The sequence below is a fragment of the Notamacropus eugenii genome, chromosome 5, assembly GCF_028372415.1.
Source record: "Notamacropus eugenii isolate mMacEug1 chromosome 5, mMacEug1.pri_v2, whole genome shotgun sequence".
In the NCBI taxonomy this organism is placed as follows: Eukaryota; Metazoa; Chordata; class Mammalia; order Diprotodontia; family Macropodidae; genus Notamacropus; species Notamacropus eugenii.
Window position 1 is genome coordinate 441,497,147 of NC_092876.1, and position 18,334 is coordinate 441,515,480.

Genomic DNA, 18,334 nt, shown 5'->3' on the forward strand with positions numbered 1-18,334 from the left:
AGCTGTTATTATTGATTAAGAGTTACAAATAACTTTCATTGGTCTTTATTGCCCAAATAAATATGGTAATTTATGATTTGTGTTGTTTCCTGTTAATGAGGCCTGCTACATTTGTCTCATAAGTAACAGTGAAATTATCCTTCTGTTAGTCAGACTTGTAATAATGAGTGTTAAAGAGTCAGGGTAAGTGATGGTGACAGAGAAGAGTTCCAATCTAGAAACTATGGCATGTTTGGTAAGATCACTCTGGTTGACAAGTCTATGATGGCATGAATAAACAATGAAATATTCTGTAAAACAGGTTTAGAGACGTTTTAAGAGAGGAAATGATCCAGACTTTTAAAAACTCAGCTTCCTAATAACATTCATCTTTAAACCATCTATGTATGTTTTCTAAATCAAATTTAAAGCAGTATCGTTTAATTTTAAATAACTGATTAACAGTTAGGTGAGGATTTTTAAAATCTGAACTGTGAACTTCAAAACAGACTGAATTTATGGCATTTGCAGAATTCAGTAAACCTTAGGAAGTGTTATACTGAACTAGGTTCTAATCTTCCTCTTTGACTGACTTGGGCAGGGTACAGGAAATGGAGTTGAGGAAGTTTTGATTCATTTGAGGAAAAGGACATTGGGTGTCAACTTTCGTGCGACTTCCTGGTGGAGTAAAGAGACAATTACTAGCTCTCTAGAAAGAACAATCAGTGAGACCTCTCACAAGTACAAATCAATGGCAAAGAGTACACATGTCAGTCGAAACAGGTACATATGCTACCTTCAATATGTATTCTGTATGCATTGACCACTCCCCAGTTATTGAAACAATTTAGTAGTTAAATTTTGGCACATAATTTATTTAAGTGTGATGAGGGCATGTATATATATGTATATGTGTGTTTACATGCATGTATGCATATATGTGTATGTATACATGTGTATGTTGTATGTTTAGATGTGTATGCATATAGATAAATGCATATGCATTTCTGTATACCTACATATCTTTATTTTGTCTTTTAAAAAAATTTACTCATTTTAAAATTAAATACATAAAGATAAAATATTCTGTATACACAGCACCCCATCAAAAGAATAGTCAAAATAAAGCCTTGAATTTCCATCTCATGCTGTTTACTTTTTCTTAAAAATGCTCAGTAAATGCTACATCATTTTCAAAACTATTCTGCTCTTTTGTGATTTTTTCTAAGTTTTCTTTTGTTCTCTGTTGTGCATTTTTATTGTTTTTTAATCCTTCCTCCCCACCCCAACCTAGAGAAGGCTATCCTAAGACATAAATATATGTTTGTATTTATTTATGTATGTGTGTATAGGTAAAATCATACTTTACATATTTCTCTTTAGCATTTCTTCATCTGAATATGTACAGCATCTTCCTTCATAGGTACTTTGTAGCTGATTTGAGTATTTATAATATTCAATATGACTTAGTAATTCAAAGTTGTTCATAGAATTGTATTGCTGTTGTACAATGTTCTGTTGCTTCTTGTCTTTTCACTTTTCATTATTTCATGTAAAGTTTTTTCATGATTTTCTAAAATCAACCAACTCATAATTTCTTATTGCATAGAAATATTCCATCACAACCATATACCACAATTTGTTTATCCATTCTCCAGTTGATGGACATCTCCTCAATTTTCAGTTCTTTGCCACTACAAAGAATATCAATATTTTAGAACATATAAATCTTTTCCTTTTATGCCTAATCACCTTGGGAAATAGACCTAATTGTGGTATTTCTAGGTCAAAAGGTATAGGGAGTTTAAGAACTATGTAGGTATAATTCTAGATCGCTGTCCAAAATGGTTGGATCAGTTCATGATTCAAACAAAGAAAAATCAGTGTCTCAATTTTTCTTACCTCCTATAACATTTATTGCTTTCCATTTCTTTCATTTTTAACTGATCTGATAGATGTAATACAATATATCAAAGTTGTTTTAATTTTCATTTCTCTAATCAATAATAATATAGGGCATTTTTTTCATTTGAGTATAGTTTTGATTCATCTAAAAACTGTTTGCAATTTTCAGAGGAAGAAATTTAAATTCTCTATAGTCAGATGAAAAAATACTCCAAATCACTATTGATTAGAGAGATGCAAATCAAAACAATTCTGACTTACCACATCACACCTATCAGATTGATTAAAATGACAAAACAGGAAGATGAGAAATGTTGGAAAAGATGTGGGAGAATTGGAACACTAATTCATTGTTGGTGGAATTGTGAGCTGATCTAACCATTCTGGAGAGCAATGTGGAACTATGCTCAAAGGGCTATAAAAATGTGCATACCCTTTGACCCAGAAATACTGCTTCTAGGGCTATCTCCCAAAGAGATCATAAAAATGTGAAAAGGACCCACATGTGTAAAAATATTTATAGCAGCTCTTTTTGTGGTAGCCAAGAACTGGAAATTGAGGGGATGCCCATCAATTAAAGAATGTCTGAACAAGTTGTGGTATATGAATGTGATGTAATATTATTGTGCTGTAAGAAATAACACACTTCAGAAAAACAAGGAAAGACTTATATAAACTGATACTAAGTGAAATGAGCAGAACTAGGAGAATATGTAGTAACAGCCACAGTGTGTGAGGATTGTTTACAAAACATTTAGCCCTTTACAGCAATGCAAAGACCTGAAGTATTTCCAAGGGACTTTTGAGGCAAAATGCCATCCATATCCAAAGAAAGAACTATAAAGTCAGAACTCAGAATGAAGCAGACTATTTTTCTGTTTTGTTATGTTTTGTTTTGTTTTTTTCTCATGGTTTCTCCCATTCATTTTAATTCTTCTGGGCAACATGACTAATGTGAAAATGTGTTTAATTAGAAAGTATGTGTAAAAGTCCTATAAGATTGCATGCCATTGTGAGGAGGGAGAGGGAGTGAGGAGGAGAAAAATTTAACGCATATGTAAGTGATTGTTGAAAACTGAAAAATAAATTAATTATTAACAAAAAAAAATAAAAACTGCCTATTCATATCCTTTGACGACTTATCAGACAGGGAATGACTTGTCTTCTGATAAAGTTGACAATGTTCTTTATATATTTGAGATAGGAGGCCTTTTCTGAGAAATTGTCTATAAAATTTTTTCTCCTAGTATTCTGCTTTACTTTTAATCAAGGCTATGCTGTTTTTATTTAAACAAAACCTTTTAAAATCGATGTAGTTGTAATTATTCATTTTACACCTTACAATGCTCTTTATCTGTTGTTTATTCATAAACTATTTGCCTATACATAAATGTAAAAATGTACTATTTTCCACATTATTTTTTATGATATCTCCCTTTATATCTATGTCATGTATCTTTTTAGATCTTATCTTCTTAAATGGTGCCAGATGTTGGTCTATGCACAATTTCTGACACATTACTTTCCAGCTTTTGTGATTTTTTTTACCCAATCATGAATTCTCACCCAAATATTTAAATCTCTGCAGTTTTCAAACACAAGTTTGCTATAATCATTTGCTACTGTATATTCTATGTCTTCTTTTTTCACTGATCTACCTTTCCATTTCTTATCTCATTCCAGATTGCTTTGATAGTTAATGCCTTGTAGTATAGGTTAAAATCTGCTAAAATCTTTTCTTTAGATTTTTTATTACTTCCTTTAATATTCTTGACTTCTGTCTTCCCAATGAATTTAGTTATTATTTTTCTAGCTTAGTCAATTATTTTGGTAATTTAATTGGGATGAATAGATTATTTTTGGTAAAATTGTCATTCTTATTATATTGGTTCTGCCTATAAGTGAAAAATTAATATTTCTCCAGGTATTAATCTGATTTTATTTGTATTAAAAAATTTATAATTGTGTTCATGCAGTTCCTGATTTTGTTTTGGATAAGAATGCTTCCAGGTAGTTTATATTGTCTACAGTGATTTTTAATGGAGTATCTCTTACTCTCTCTTCTTGCAGAGTTTTGTTGATAATATATAGAAGTGCTGATGATTTGTGTGGATTTATTTTATATCCTGCTACTTTGGTAAAGTTATTGTTTCCACTAACTTTTTAGTTGAATATTTAGGATTTTCCAAAAAAGGATAGTTTTATTGCCCATTTATTGCCCATTCTCATTCCTTTTATTTCTTTTTTTTTCTCTTATTGCTTTGTTAGTATATCTAATACAATATTGAATATTATTGGTGACAATGAGTAGCCTTGTTTTCACTCTTGATCTGATTTAAAAGACTTGTAGTTCTTCCCTCTTCCAAATAATGCTTGCCGATGATTTTAGGCAGATGCTTCTTATCATGTGATGGAAAAAAAAATCCATTTATACCTGTGCTTTCTAGTATTTTTTAAATAGGAATGAGTGTTGTATTTTATTAAAAAAAAGGTTTTTTTAATCTATTGATTTAATTGTGATTCTTGTTACTTTTGTCATTGATACAACCAATCGTTTAAATGGTTTTCCTTATGCTAAACCATTTTTGTATTCCTGATATAGATCCTATTTGTTCACAACATATCATGTTTGTAACATATTGTTGTCTTCTAGTTAATATTTCATTTTGGATTTTTGCATCAATATTTATTAATGAAATTGGTCCATCAATATCTTTCTCTGTTTTTCCTATGCTTGGGTTAGGTATCAGTACCACCTATGTTTCATAAAAGGAGCTTGGTAGCACTCCTTCTTTGATTATTGTTAAAGATGTTTCTTTTTTAATATAAGATTATTTGATCTTTAAATGTTTTGTAGAATTCACTTGTAAAACCATCTGGTTCCAATTTTATTTTTTATTAAGAAGTTCATTTATGTTCTCTTCAATTTCTTTTTCTAAAACAGATATATTTAGACATTCTGTTTCATCTTCTGTTAATCTAGAAAGTTTGTATTTTTGTAAATAGTCTTCCATTTCATGTTAAATGTATTGCTATATAATTGGGCAAATAACTCATAACTGCTTTGCTTGCATCATCATTGGGGATATAGTCACTGTTTTCATTGATAATACAAATGATTTGTTTTCTTCTCTTTTTGGCAAAATCATATAAACCATAGAAGTGTGTGTGTGTGTGTGTGTGTGTGTGTGTGTGTGTGTGTGTGTGTTATTTATTAATGCTATGGTTTTCTTACATTCTGTTTTATGAATCTCACATTTAACTTTTAAGACTTCTAATTTGTTTATTTGAGGATATTTAATTTATTCCTTTTGTAGTTTTTTTTTATTGCATACCAAATTCATTGGCCTGTTCTTTCTCTGTTTGATTAACATAAACATTTAGAGATATAAATCCTCTGCTGACTGCCTTTCTGTATCCCATACGTTGTGATAAGCTATCTCATTAATGTTATTCTCTTTAATGAAATTATTGTTTGTTTCCATGACTTGTTCTTTCACCCACTCACTCTTTAAGATTAGGCTGTTTAGCTTCAAATTGGTTTTTAATTTGTGTTTCCATGGTTATTATTACTTCTTAAGAATACGAACAGTGTCTCATATCTATTGTAAATGTCCTTAACGTAATAAGTACTCAACATTTCTTGAGAGGGAGAGGCAGAATGAAAAGTATAGTCTAGTGCAGGGGTGAGGAACCTGCAGCCTCAAGGCCACATGTGACCCTCTAGGTCCTTCAGTGTGCCCCTTTAACTGAGTCCAAGTTTCACAGAACAAATAACCTTAATGAAAGTATTTGTTGGAAGAGCCAAGATGGCAGAGTAGAAGCAGGGACCTGCCTGCTCTCTCCCTCCAAACTCCTCACAATACCTGTAAAAAACGATTCTAAATAAAATCTAGAGCAGTACAAGACACAAAATCACAGAGTGAAACAGATTTCTAGCCCAAGCCAATCTGGAAGGGCAGCAGGATGGTTCTGTTGCACTGGACTCAGAGTAGAATACAGCCAAGTGAGGGCCACTCTCAGCATAGAGTGTGCTGGGAGCAGGCCTCATGACACTGAATCAGTAGCAGCTACAGCAGATTCTAGATTTCTCCACCCAGACAACTTCAAAGGTCACTGGGAAAGCTCTCCCACCTGGGTGAGAGGACAACCTGGTCCGGCCCCAGTCCCAGCCCCAGAGCGGTAGCAGACACCACTGCACCAATAGCTGCTTCAGGAGTTCTCAGCTTACTGACAGCGAGGGAATTGAGCTGCTGATTTGGGTTGCAGTCCTAATAGGAAGTCCTGGGTCAAGGAGAAGCACTGGCATGGCAGAGCTGATAGCAGCTGAGGAGGGAAGGAATCCTACTCATAGTTTCATGGAAGAAAAGAGTGCTTGCATTTTTTCACAGTTCAGTGTACAGGCCAGCAGAGGAGTAAATACCTCTCCTTGGATCATACTACTTTGGAAGAATTGGGAATTTACAGGTCCCTAGAGATATCTCTGAAAACAGCTGCACAAATGCCTGAAACTTGGGGCAGTACACCCTTCACTTAAGAAAGAGCTCAAATGTTAAGTAATTGGCTGGGGAAATGACTAAAATGGGGGAAAAATATGACTTTCTTTTAGAAGACATTTTCTTACAATAAGGAAGATCAAAACATTCAACCACAGGAAGACAGTAAGGTAAAGGCTCCTACATCCCCAAAGCCTCCAAGAAAAATATCAATGGGTCTCAGGCCATGGAAGAGACAATTCAAGTATTGTGGAAATACAAATCAGTATAACAAAGGATTTAGCAGCTTCTACAGTAATGAATCAGAGGGTTTGGAATATGATATTACAGAGGTCAATGGAGTTAGGATTAAAACCAAGAATCTCCTACTCAAGAATCTAATACCCAGTAAAACTGAGTATTATACTTCAGGGAGAAAAATGGGATTTCCATGAAATAGAGGACTTCCAATCATTTTTCTGAAAAAACCAGAGCTGAATAGAAAATTTGACTTTCAAATACAAGAACCAAGAGAAACATGAAGAAGGAAACAGGAAAGAGAAGCCATAAGGAACTCATTAAAACTGAATTGTTTACATTCCTACATGGAAAGATGATATTTGTAACTTATGCGACCTTTCTAAGTATTAGGGTAGTTAGAGGGCATACACATACACACACATATATACATACACACACACACATATATATACACACATATATGTGTGTATCTGTATATATATGTATGTGTATATTTTATATGTGTAGGTTTATGTGTATGTATGTATATGTGTGTATGCATACATATATAAATGTAGCCAAGGTACAAGGTGAGCTGAATATGAAGGTAAGATTATTAAAAATGAAATTAAGTGTTGAGAAGAATGTGCTGAAAGAGAAAGGGAGAGATAGCATGTAGGAAATCATCAGACATAAAAGAGGCAAGAAAGAGCCTTTACAATGTAAGGGAAGAATGGGGAAATGAGAGGGAATAAATGAGCCTTACTCTCATCAGATTTGACTTAAGGAGGGAATAGTAAACTTTCAATTGGTTATGGAAATCTATCTTACCCTGCAGGAAGGGGACAGGAGAAGGAGGATAATAGAAGGGATAGAAGATTGGGGGCAGAAAATGTTACTGTTGGGGGAGAGGTCAAGGGAGAGACTGTAGTAAATGGAGAACTGGGCCCAATAGAAGGAAAAGTGGTTAATCTTTCACACCTGTACAACCTTTTTTGAATTTTTTGCTTTCCCAATGAGGGTGGGTGGGGATGGGGGAAGATAGAGAATGTGAAACCCAAGACTTTAAAATGAGTGTTAAAAATTGTTTTTACATGCAACTGGGAAATGAATTGTACAGGCAAATCGATCTTGCCCTACAGGAAAATAGAGGAGAAGGGGATAGAAGAGGGTGGCGTGATAAAAGGGAGGTAAGATTGGGGAAATAGGTAGTTGAAGCACATGGTCCTGGGGTGAGGGGAAGGGAGAGAAGGGGAGGAAATTTGGAATTCAAAATCTTGTGGAAGTGAATGTTGAAAACTGAAAATAAATACATTATTTTTTTTAAAGAATTTTTAAAAAGTACATGTTCTGTAAAACTTGATTTCACTCCAAAGGCCACACCCAAGGACCTAAAAGCCTTTGAGCCTGCAGGTTTCCCCAACCCTGGTCTGAATGAAGAGTCAGGAAATATAGGTTTTAGGTATTACTGTGCCATTGGGCAAGTCATTTCATCTCAGTTTGATTAAAATCATCCATCTAAAAAATAACTGGTGTGTAATAATTGATCTCTAAAGTCTCTTTCATCTCTGATATTCTATGAGCTACTGAATTTATGTCACCTAAGCGTGAACAATGATCTAGATTTGTTTAATTTGCCATGTTCAAATTTTATCCCTTCTTGCCTCCAAGCAGATACAGCTACTATGGAATTATGCTTGTGATATTTCAATTTAGCAGTGTACCTTTCTTATGCAAATATCTCTTTTCTATGGTTTAAACAAGGTCTTCATTTCTAGAATTCTCCAATTTTTCATGGTTAGTACCCATTTATATAGGAGTCCAGTGAAATTTGATTCAATGATTTAAAATTAAAGAAAAATACAGTGTTATTCTGTTTGCACTTTTCTTTTCCTGTTTTATGAGTGCAAGTACATAGCCATTACAATGATACTTTCTATGTAGCTTGCTTTCTCTCCTTGTCTAAAAATGCAAATCTTGAAGGTATGAATAAAATATCTAGAGCAAGTTTCATGACTTGGGATGGAGCTATCTGGAGTTTCTGATAAGCTAACTAACTGAATGTAGGAGTTGTGCGTATCTTTATTTCAAAGTGTACTTTTGCATTTTCTTGAATTGTTTCATTAAAGGAATTCTGCCTAGAAGATTTTCATTCTCCCTATTATCTCTAGATCCATATCATGCAATTTAGATAAGTACAAAGTAGATATGTTTCAAAATTATTTCAACTTCAAAATATATAGGACATCTCTAAAGTCATAGTACGGTTTTAAGTTTTTAACATAGTTTAAACATGGAACTTAAAATTGTACTGACTCTGAGAACCCCATATATATAACTGTTTATAAATTTGTTTCTTTATATATACACATATATTTCTGTTTGTCTTGCCTATGAGATGGTAAACATCTTATGGATAAAGTCTTTTTTCTACCTATCTTGTTGAGAAACAACATAGTGTGGTGATCAGAGAGAAAGCCTTGAAGTAAAGAAAAAACACACAAAGGTCCAAATTACACCTCTGGTATATACTGGCTATGTGACCTAAGCCAAGTCACATAAAGACTCAGTGCTTTAGACAGGAGGTATTAAAAACAAAGTCCATAAAACTCTAGAGTATACAGAAACTAGAGTAAAATGTAATTGAAAAGTATTAATACAACATAAATAAATGTTAATTTGTGTTTTTCTAAGTCATTTTATGGCCTTCAAGAATCAATTTCTATTTGAATTTGAAAGCATTGCTCTAGGCAACTTGCTAAAACAATAAATTTCAGAGAAAGGTTATCAGGAAAAAGTGATAACCTGCTTTGGCAGAGGGAGGATTCTTCATTTGGGAGCTGTCACTAGTAATGAAATCATGTATCCAATCCGTATCTCTTATATAGTCTTATGCTACTCAATAAAATGGTCTTCAACAGAGAGAAGGCTATGTCAGTCAGTAGTGTTTGCTGTCAGATTTCTGTGGTTGTATTATCCTGAAACAAGTTCAATGGTAGGTGTTGACTGCAGTATCAGAACTCCAGAAGTCATCGGTGGTATTCGTATTTTTGATACTGCAGTAGTGGGGGTTTTGTCCATTAGCAAACATTTGGTAAGGGTGTACTGTTTCAGATATTGTACTAAGTGATAGGTGTACAAAGAGAGAGGGAAAAAAAAACAAAACCTTTTTATTCTCAAGGAATTCACACTCTAATGGGCTGACCTCCTGCAAACCACCATGTATAAACAAAATAGAAAATCAAATGAAGATATTCAACAGAGGAAATTTATTATTATTATTATTATTATTATTGTTATTATGAAGAAAAGAAAAAAAATTATTTTTGTAGGATTCTATAAGAATTCTAAAGTGAAATTTTAGAATTTAAAGAAAGCCATGGACACCAAGGGATGAAAAAAGTGAAAGAGAATTCCAGGTCTGGGAGACAAGTCAGTGAAATTGCCCATAGTTGGAAGGTAGAGTGTCCTTTTAAAAGAATTACAAGGAAGTCAATGTGAGTTGAAGCTTGTATATGGAGGAAGGTGTAAGGTTAAACAACACTGTATGTATATGGGCTTGGAGTACGTTATGATGGACTTTGATACTGAGCAAAGAATTTTATCTTTGATTCTGGAGGTAATAGGGAGTCACTGGAGCTGATTAAGTGACATAATCAGATACGTTTTAAGAAGATAAACTTTGTAGCTGAGTCGAAGAAGCATTGGTTGAAAGGGACTTGAGACACCTAGGTTCACAGGAAGATTGGATTCTCAATCTATTTTTGACACATTATTTGCTGGGGAATCTGGGCAAGTCACTTAAACCCTTATTGATCCAGGCCACATAGAGAGGAAGCAATTAAATATATCTGCAGATGTTGCATCTCAATCAGATTTATGTTTACCAGTGAAATCACTGGTAAATTTAAATATATAAATATATGCATGTGTATACCCATATCTATACATACACACTATATTCTCTTAATTCTGGGAAGAAAATATTTAAAAAGTATAGAGCAATTGTTTATTCATTCAAAAAGCATTTATTAATCACCTACTATGTAACCATAACTGTGTGAGGTGCCTTGAATTCAGACAAAACTAGTTTGTTTGTTTTTTTTTCCTGAGGAATAGTTCTGACCTTTATTTAGCAACAGTGTGTGCTATTATATAAAATTAGGAAAATAATTGAGAAATCTTGCCTTGGTCACCTTGAATCATTTTGCTATTTTATTTTAGGAATGAGCTTCCTGATAACATTTTGGGTTTAAAGAATACAGCAGCTTTTGTTGTTTTAACGAGGAAATATGTTGCTAGTATTTTATAGTGCTGTTTTCCTTAGAAGACATTATATTTATTTTAATATTTGCCAATCATTTGATTTGGAAGAAAATATTTTCAAGTTTGTGTGTATTGTTTTATTTCATTAGAAAGTACTATAGTTGAATTAGTGCAGTGTAACATATGATGTGAAAGAAGAAAGTATCTTGGTGGTTTGTTGCCATATTTCTAAGTTTGATTCATTTGTCTACTGAAAAGGTAACAAAAAAGTCTCTACATAGTACATTAGCAAATATCTCTAGGTATATTCAACCTTTAATTGGTTAAATACCATTTTTTCTTTTTTAATATTATATGTCTACATCCACTATGTCGGTACTTGTTGTACCAAGGAAGTGACCCTGTGTTCTCCAAATATAGTCCCCTGGATTGCAAACTAGAGAGGATTAAAGTACAAATACAATGATGGATTCTGGACATTTCATCCAAAGACCAGCCTAAACAAATTCAGAAAGATTCTCAACCATTGAGGTTTTGACTTGGTGATGTTTTATATTTATTCATTCATTCATTCATCCATCCATCCATTTTTAGTTTGTAATTTTTCCAAAGAAACTAACAAAAGTCTTTTAAGATGAAGATTTATAATTTGCATCAGTGGAGATAGTCTTCATAATGATTAAAACATGGATCCTTGAAGGATTAGCATGATCTTTGTGATTACTATGTTGGCACCAATGAAGGAACCCCAAATCTTGCTTTTGAAGATTGTGAAGCTCTTAGAATACTGGGTGTGAGCAGGATGGATAATTTTAGCTCTCTTGGCATAGGACTGAATTGCACTGAATTTAACCATATGTGTATCTTTCATTTATATGAACTCCTTTACTCAGATTTAGTATGAATAGAAATGCTTTATTCTGATGTAAGATATACTTCCTGGAATATAGTTTCTCCATGTGGAAATTAACAAAGCTAAATAAAAATCTTCATTACAAATATGATAGTTGTATCACATGAATAATCACTCTAAAACCTGCTTATCATCTTCTGTGTTTGATTTCTGTTCTGATCAAACTTTGTGGTACTAATTCACCTATTCAATTTTTCAAGACATGATTAGTGAATCTCTCATAGTCATGGAATTTGAACCTCTGTTTCATTCAAGCCACAACTCCTGCTTATCCAGAAAGCTAAAGAATCACATGAGGAGATCATGATTGACTCATTTTCTATTTTAATGAACTCTGTTATGGAAGACCCTTGTAATAGATCTTTGGTTCAAACTCACTAATAACTTTGCTAATAGAATGTATTGACCTTAGTGCTGTTACCTACTTGATTTTGAGGGTTATAGATTTGTATTTATCTATCTGGTATAAGCACAACTGGGAATGTGGAGCATTTGATTTGTGGAGTTGAAAGATAGCAGCTGTGGAAAGTAACACTAAAAAGGATAGCAGTTTCTTCACTTCTCCAAAGTTCTCTATAGGCTCAGTCAATCAAAATAAAGTTTACTCAAGGGTCTGGTGAGTGTTTCTAAATTGACCCTCATGATACAAAGCAAAACAGCTAGGTAAGAACTTGGTATGTTTGAATTATACCAATTGAATGTGTCTAGCTGTATTTGTTGATTTATTTGTGCATCTCTCATTGTTTTTGTTGTGTGTATATCTATGGGAAGAATCATAGACTGAGCTGTCTTGCAAGGTAGAGAATGTGTTAGGACACTTTATTCTTCAGTTGTTTTCCAGTTTTGTCCAACACTTCATGATTCCATTTAGGGCTTTTTTAGAAGAGATATTGGAGTGGTTTGTCATTTCCTTCTTCAGCACATTATACAGATGAGAAAACTGAGAAAATGGGTTTTCCTGACTCTAAGCATAGCACTTTATCCACTGTGCCACTTGGATGACCCATTTTAGGGCATGGGATACATCAAAGGGTTTGGTCAGTGATGACGCTGACCCATAAGGTCAACAATGGCTGTCTCTGGGTCTTTACTTTTCTTTCTAAGTAGGATATGACATCAAACTAAATACAACCTCAGGTATTTTTATGGTGTACCTTCTTTACTTTTTAATAGAAATATTTATTTATTTGTACAAATGCTATTTTATTTTTATTTCCTTTTGCTTTACATAATATTTCATTTTTCCAAAAATTACTAATCAAGAAAATCTTTAACATTCATTTTTTTTATAAGATTGTGAGTTCCAAATTTTTCTCCCTCCTTCCCTCCCTCCTCAACCCTCTTCTGGAAATGGTAGGCAGCTTGATATAGATTATACATATGCCATCATGTAAAACATACTTCCATATTCATCACGGCATATTCATCATGGAAGAAGAAACAGCCAAATTAACACACCAACAAAATAATAAAGTAAGTGAAAATATGTGCTTTGATCTACATTCACAGTCCATCAATTCTTTATATGAATATGGACAGCATTTTCCTTTATGAATTCTTTTTACTTGTCTTAGGTCATTGTGTTGCTGAGAAAAACTGAATCATTCATGGCTGATCATTACATGTTGTTGCTTATACTGTTCAGTGTGTTTTCCTAGTTCTGTTCATTTCACTTGCATTAGTTCATATAAGTCTTTGCAGGTTTTCCTTTAATCTTTGGATATCTCTCTACTTCAGGTATATTTCTTGTAAGCAACATATTGTAGGAGAGTGATTTTTGATCCACTCTACTATCTACTTCCGTTTTATGGGAGAGTTCATCCCATTCACATTCATCATTATGATTACTTACCTCTGTGTTTCCCTCTGTCCTACTCTTCCTCCTGCTTGTTCTCTCTCTCCTTTTACCCTTTTCCATATCACCAATGTTTTGCTTCTGTCTACCACCTCCCCTGATCTGCCTTCCCTTTCCTATGCCATCCTCCTTTATTTTGTCATTTCCCCTCTTATTTCCCTGTTGGATGAAATTGATTTCTATATTCATCTATATTCATCCAGTTATGTATATTATTCCCTGATGAGAGTAAGCTTCAAGCCATTCCTATTGGTGCCCCCTTTCCCCATCTTCCTCTTTACTGAAATAGGTCTTTCCAATCTCTTCATGTGAGATAATTTACCCTATTTTACCTCTCCCTTTCTTTTACATCCATTTCACTCTTCTTTCTCACCCATTATTTTTTATGTCATTCCCTCCAATACAATTATCCCAATGCCCTCTGTCTATGTTTATTCCTTCTATCTATATTCTTAGTGATACAATTTTTAAGAGTTACAAATATCATCTTGTCATGTAGGGATGTAAACAGTTGAGCTCCGTTGAATCCCTGTTCCATTTTTACCTATTTATGCTTCTCTTTGGTCTTGATATTGTAGGTCGAATTTGTGGTTTAGCTCTGGTATCCTTATGAAGGCTTCAAATCCTTCTATTTCGTTGAATGATCATTTTGTTCTATTGACGTTTTATGCTTAATTTTGCCAGGTAAGTGATTCTTTATTGTAGTCTTAGGTCTTTTGCCCGCTAGAATATCATGTTCTGTGACCTTTGATTATTTAACGTTGTAGCTCTTAAGTCCTGTGTGATCCTGATTGTTACTCCCTGATATTTGAATTGTTTCTTTCTGGCAACTTGCAGTATTTTTATCTTGACCAGGTTCTTTTGAAATTCAAATATAATATTGCTTGCAGTTTCTAATTCTAGGATCTTTTTCCTGAAGTGATCAGTGGATTCTTTCAGTACCTGTTTTCCTCTCTGGTTCCAGGATATTATGGTAGTATTGCTTGATAATTTCTTGAAAGATCCTTTTGATTTTGGCCTTCAGTAGTCCAATGATTCTGATTCTGAATCTGCTAGATCGGTTTTCTAGGTCAGTTGTTTTCCCATGAAGCATTTTACATTTTTTTCCCTTTTTTTTCATTTTTTTGTATTTGTTTGATTGAGTCCTGATGTCTCATAGAGTTATTGGCTTTCCTTTCCCAATTCTAATTTTTAAGGTGTTGTTTTCTTCAATTAGCTTTTATACTTTTCCATTTGGCTAATTGTATTCTTTAAGGAATTGTTTTCTTCAGTGGATCTTTATATTTCTATTTCCATTTGGCCATTTCTACTTCTTAAGCAGTTTGCAAGCTATTAAGTCTTTTTTCATAATTTTCTTGCATCACTCCCATTTCTTCCCCAATTTTGCTTCTTCCTCTCATCTGATTTTTAAGTTCCTGTTTTGAGCTATTCCTTAAGTTCTTTGTCAGCTTGAGACAACTTCCCTTTTATCTTTGGTGTTTTTCCCATAGGTGCTTTGACAATGCTATCCTCTTCTGAATTTGTGTTTTGATCTTTCCTACCACCATAATAACTTTCTATGGTCAGATTCTTTTTTTATTGTTTTTGTTTTCTGCACCTCCTTCCCCCTTTTTTTGACCTTTTCCCCTTTCTTTTAAATTTGAGTTCTGCTCCAGGGTGGAAGGAGCACTATTTCTGGCAATTTTTGCTAATGGCTAGAGGCTCTGGCTATTCACCTAGTGCTGTACTGATGTTGCCTTGACATCCATAGGGACCTTCACATCTGATGCTGTGCTGTTGTGGGGATTGACTGGTGCTGTTTGAGGCTATAGGCAACTTATCTAGTGCTGAGCTGACATTCTAGTGGTGGTGTTTGACATGTGCTGAGGACTAGTATGGCTTTTCTGTGTTTCCTTGGGTCTACACTGAAACATGGGGAGACTTGGCCCTTGCAGGATGACTGTATATCTTGGGCTGTACTGAAATGCATGGAAGTCCAACCACCAGAAGACACCTGCCCTGGGCTGAGCCAAAGCATGCCGGGTTCTTGGAGCTGAAATCTGCCAGTTCCCCTAGCTATGCTAAGGTTCATGGCATTTGCCTGCTCCAGTACACTGGGGCTCAGACTCTTCTACTGGCTACTTGAAGTAGGGCTTGTTGCAGGCTAGCTGAGATGTTTCCTGTACTGGACAGCATTTCCCTTTTACCCAAGACAATCCTCCACTTCTCATGGGCAAAAAGACTACTCCATCTTGTCTTTCTGTTGTCTCAGCTATTCCAGAATTTGATCTGGGGTGCTTTTCATGGTTGTTTTTTGGGGGGTGAATTTGGGAGAGTGACAGTAATTTACTGCTTTCTCTGCCATCTTGGCTCCTGGAAGTCTCCTACTTGGTGTGCCTTCTTTAAAAAATATGTTTGATATGTATATACAAACTCTTGAAGTGTTAAGTTTTCAACAAAACAGTGGAATAGAAGACTTATTTCACATAGCATTACTTGGATATTGCATGTATATTTTTTAATTTTACTCTTTCTTGAGTGGAAGAAGCTATATATATATATATATACATATGTATGTATATATATATATATATAAAACAGTGTGATTAGAATATTATCAGATGATTTTTATAAGCACCTGCAAATATTTCTTTACTGTAATCACTTTTATCAGTTACCACTAAATGTTGTAACTTTTATCTACAGTAATGGATGGAGAATTTCAGTAAAGATAAAGTCCAATGGTTGGTAGCCTCAATATAATTCATATTTATCTTTTGAATGTGTAAATTTGCCACACTTTGTTTCAAGGAAAATAGTAAAACCTTCAGATAGATACAGTGGAGATGAATAGCAGTTTGTTTCCTCATTTTCTTTCCTGCTCTATCGATTCAATTCAACATGCCCCTTATATTTCTGTAAGTATTATTTTCAACTTTATCCCCTTATGTACTTTTAGAAAGAAATCCTTTAATGATCCTTCTTTTGATATGTCTTAATGTCACAGGTTTGTTGTTTAGCAGTCTCAAAATCGAGGGTAAAATCTTTTGTTCTCATGTTCTCTTGGTAGTTATATCTATTTACATTTCTTATAAGATGCCTCTATTGTTTGGGGTATTTGCAAATTGAATGATCAGCTAATGTCTGTTTTCTTTGTGAATGAAAGCTTCAAATACAGCTTTTTATTGAAATTCCATCTTTTACTGATAAGGAAATTCAAGTTTGCATACCATTATTTTGGATTGAATTTTGAGCTTCTTTGATTTTCATAAAATATTATTTAATTCCCATCTGTAATTTCTAATAGATGTAGAATGTTTGTGTGTTATTTGAGTCCCCTTACTTTTATATCTGAAATTCCCTCTATTGTTTGTGGAGATTTTTTCATTAAAATTGTTAAATATAACAACTGTTTGTTTAGAATTTGAATCATAGGTTATTCCATTCCCAACCCCACCCCAAAAGAGATCAATAGATCTATTTGATTGGTCCTGATTTTCTGTATTTTAAAGTTCTAGTCAGTTTTCTTACATTATTTCTTACAATACGATGTTGCACTTTTTTTTTTTTTTTTTTTTTTTTTTTTTTACTTTTCATGTCCTTCTGGAAAGCCAGGGATCTTTAAATTATCTCTACAGGCCTTGTCTTCAGGATCACCTTGTGTGTGGGAGGTGGGTGGCTGAGTGTATTTCTTGTGTCTTTTGTTGACACCTTTTAACAGTATTGATTTTTGCTTCTCTTTTACCATTTTGTCCTTCAACTTATTATGTTTGTATTTTTAATTGGTAGCTCTCAATTGTATTTTGGGAGTTTGAGAGTCTCACCACCATGGTTTCAAGTCTTTCTTTATTTTCTGCTAATTGTTCCTTCTGCACCAGCCTCAAATTTTTCTATTTTTCCCTAGTACCTTCTTTTGATATTTAGATTTTTTTGTATTGAAACATTCATGAATATCCTGCTGAATTACATTTTTGTAGGTATCCACAGAGTTATATATTTCAGTAGATATTGATTCAATTTTCTTAGTGTAGCAATATTTATTTAGAGAGCATTGTAATCTTTTGGATATTTTGGATAACCATATTTCCTTATAATTTTAGTATCTCTCTTATGGTTTTACTTGATTGTATTGGAATTCTTTTAATGAGTTGTCTTACTCTTTTACTCCTTTGTGTTTTTAGTGTATTTTCTTTATATTCCCCTCTAGCTCACTTTCTTCTTCCCCTTTGATAGTGGGTTTACCTCCTGGAAATTAATGTCAAAATTATGTCATCCTTTTTTTCACGTAAGGAAATTCTGTTTCCTGACCTCAGTCCCAGCCCAAGTGAATTCTAGGAAAAGAGGACTTAACCCCAAGTGGATTCCAATCACCTTTCCTTCAGTTCCAGTGAAACACCACATGCTGTAACTTTTTTTCCATTTCCTTCATTTCTTTGCATTTATGTCTCCATGCCCAGCCCAGGAAGAGTGTCCCTGTCTTCCTATCACTCTCCCTCTTTTAAAAGTGGATTGGTAGGCTAAAATTTACTGCTTATTGCCACAAATTGGCAGAGAGTGAGGAAAGAGGCAGGGTATATTGCCTCAGATCATAGCAAGAGCAGGGAAATTGATGAATAAATCCCTTTAAGCAGAAACATAACAGATTGGGTTTTTTGCCCTTCTAGAGTATGGAGACTGGTGGATATAGAGGGTGCTGAAAGACTAGGTTTGAGATTAATATTT

The 18,334-nt window shown here is 33.9% G+C and overlaps 1 long non-coding RNA gene across 1 annotated transcript in view; it reads left to right on the forward strand.

The window, feature by feature from the left end:
- The window catches only part of LOC140508953 (uncharacterized), a 121,438-nt gene that overhangs the window by 45,625 nt on the left and 57,479 nt on the right, over positions 1–18,334 (forward strand). The window lies entirely within an intron of this gene.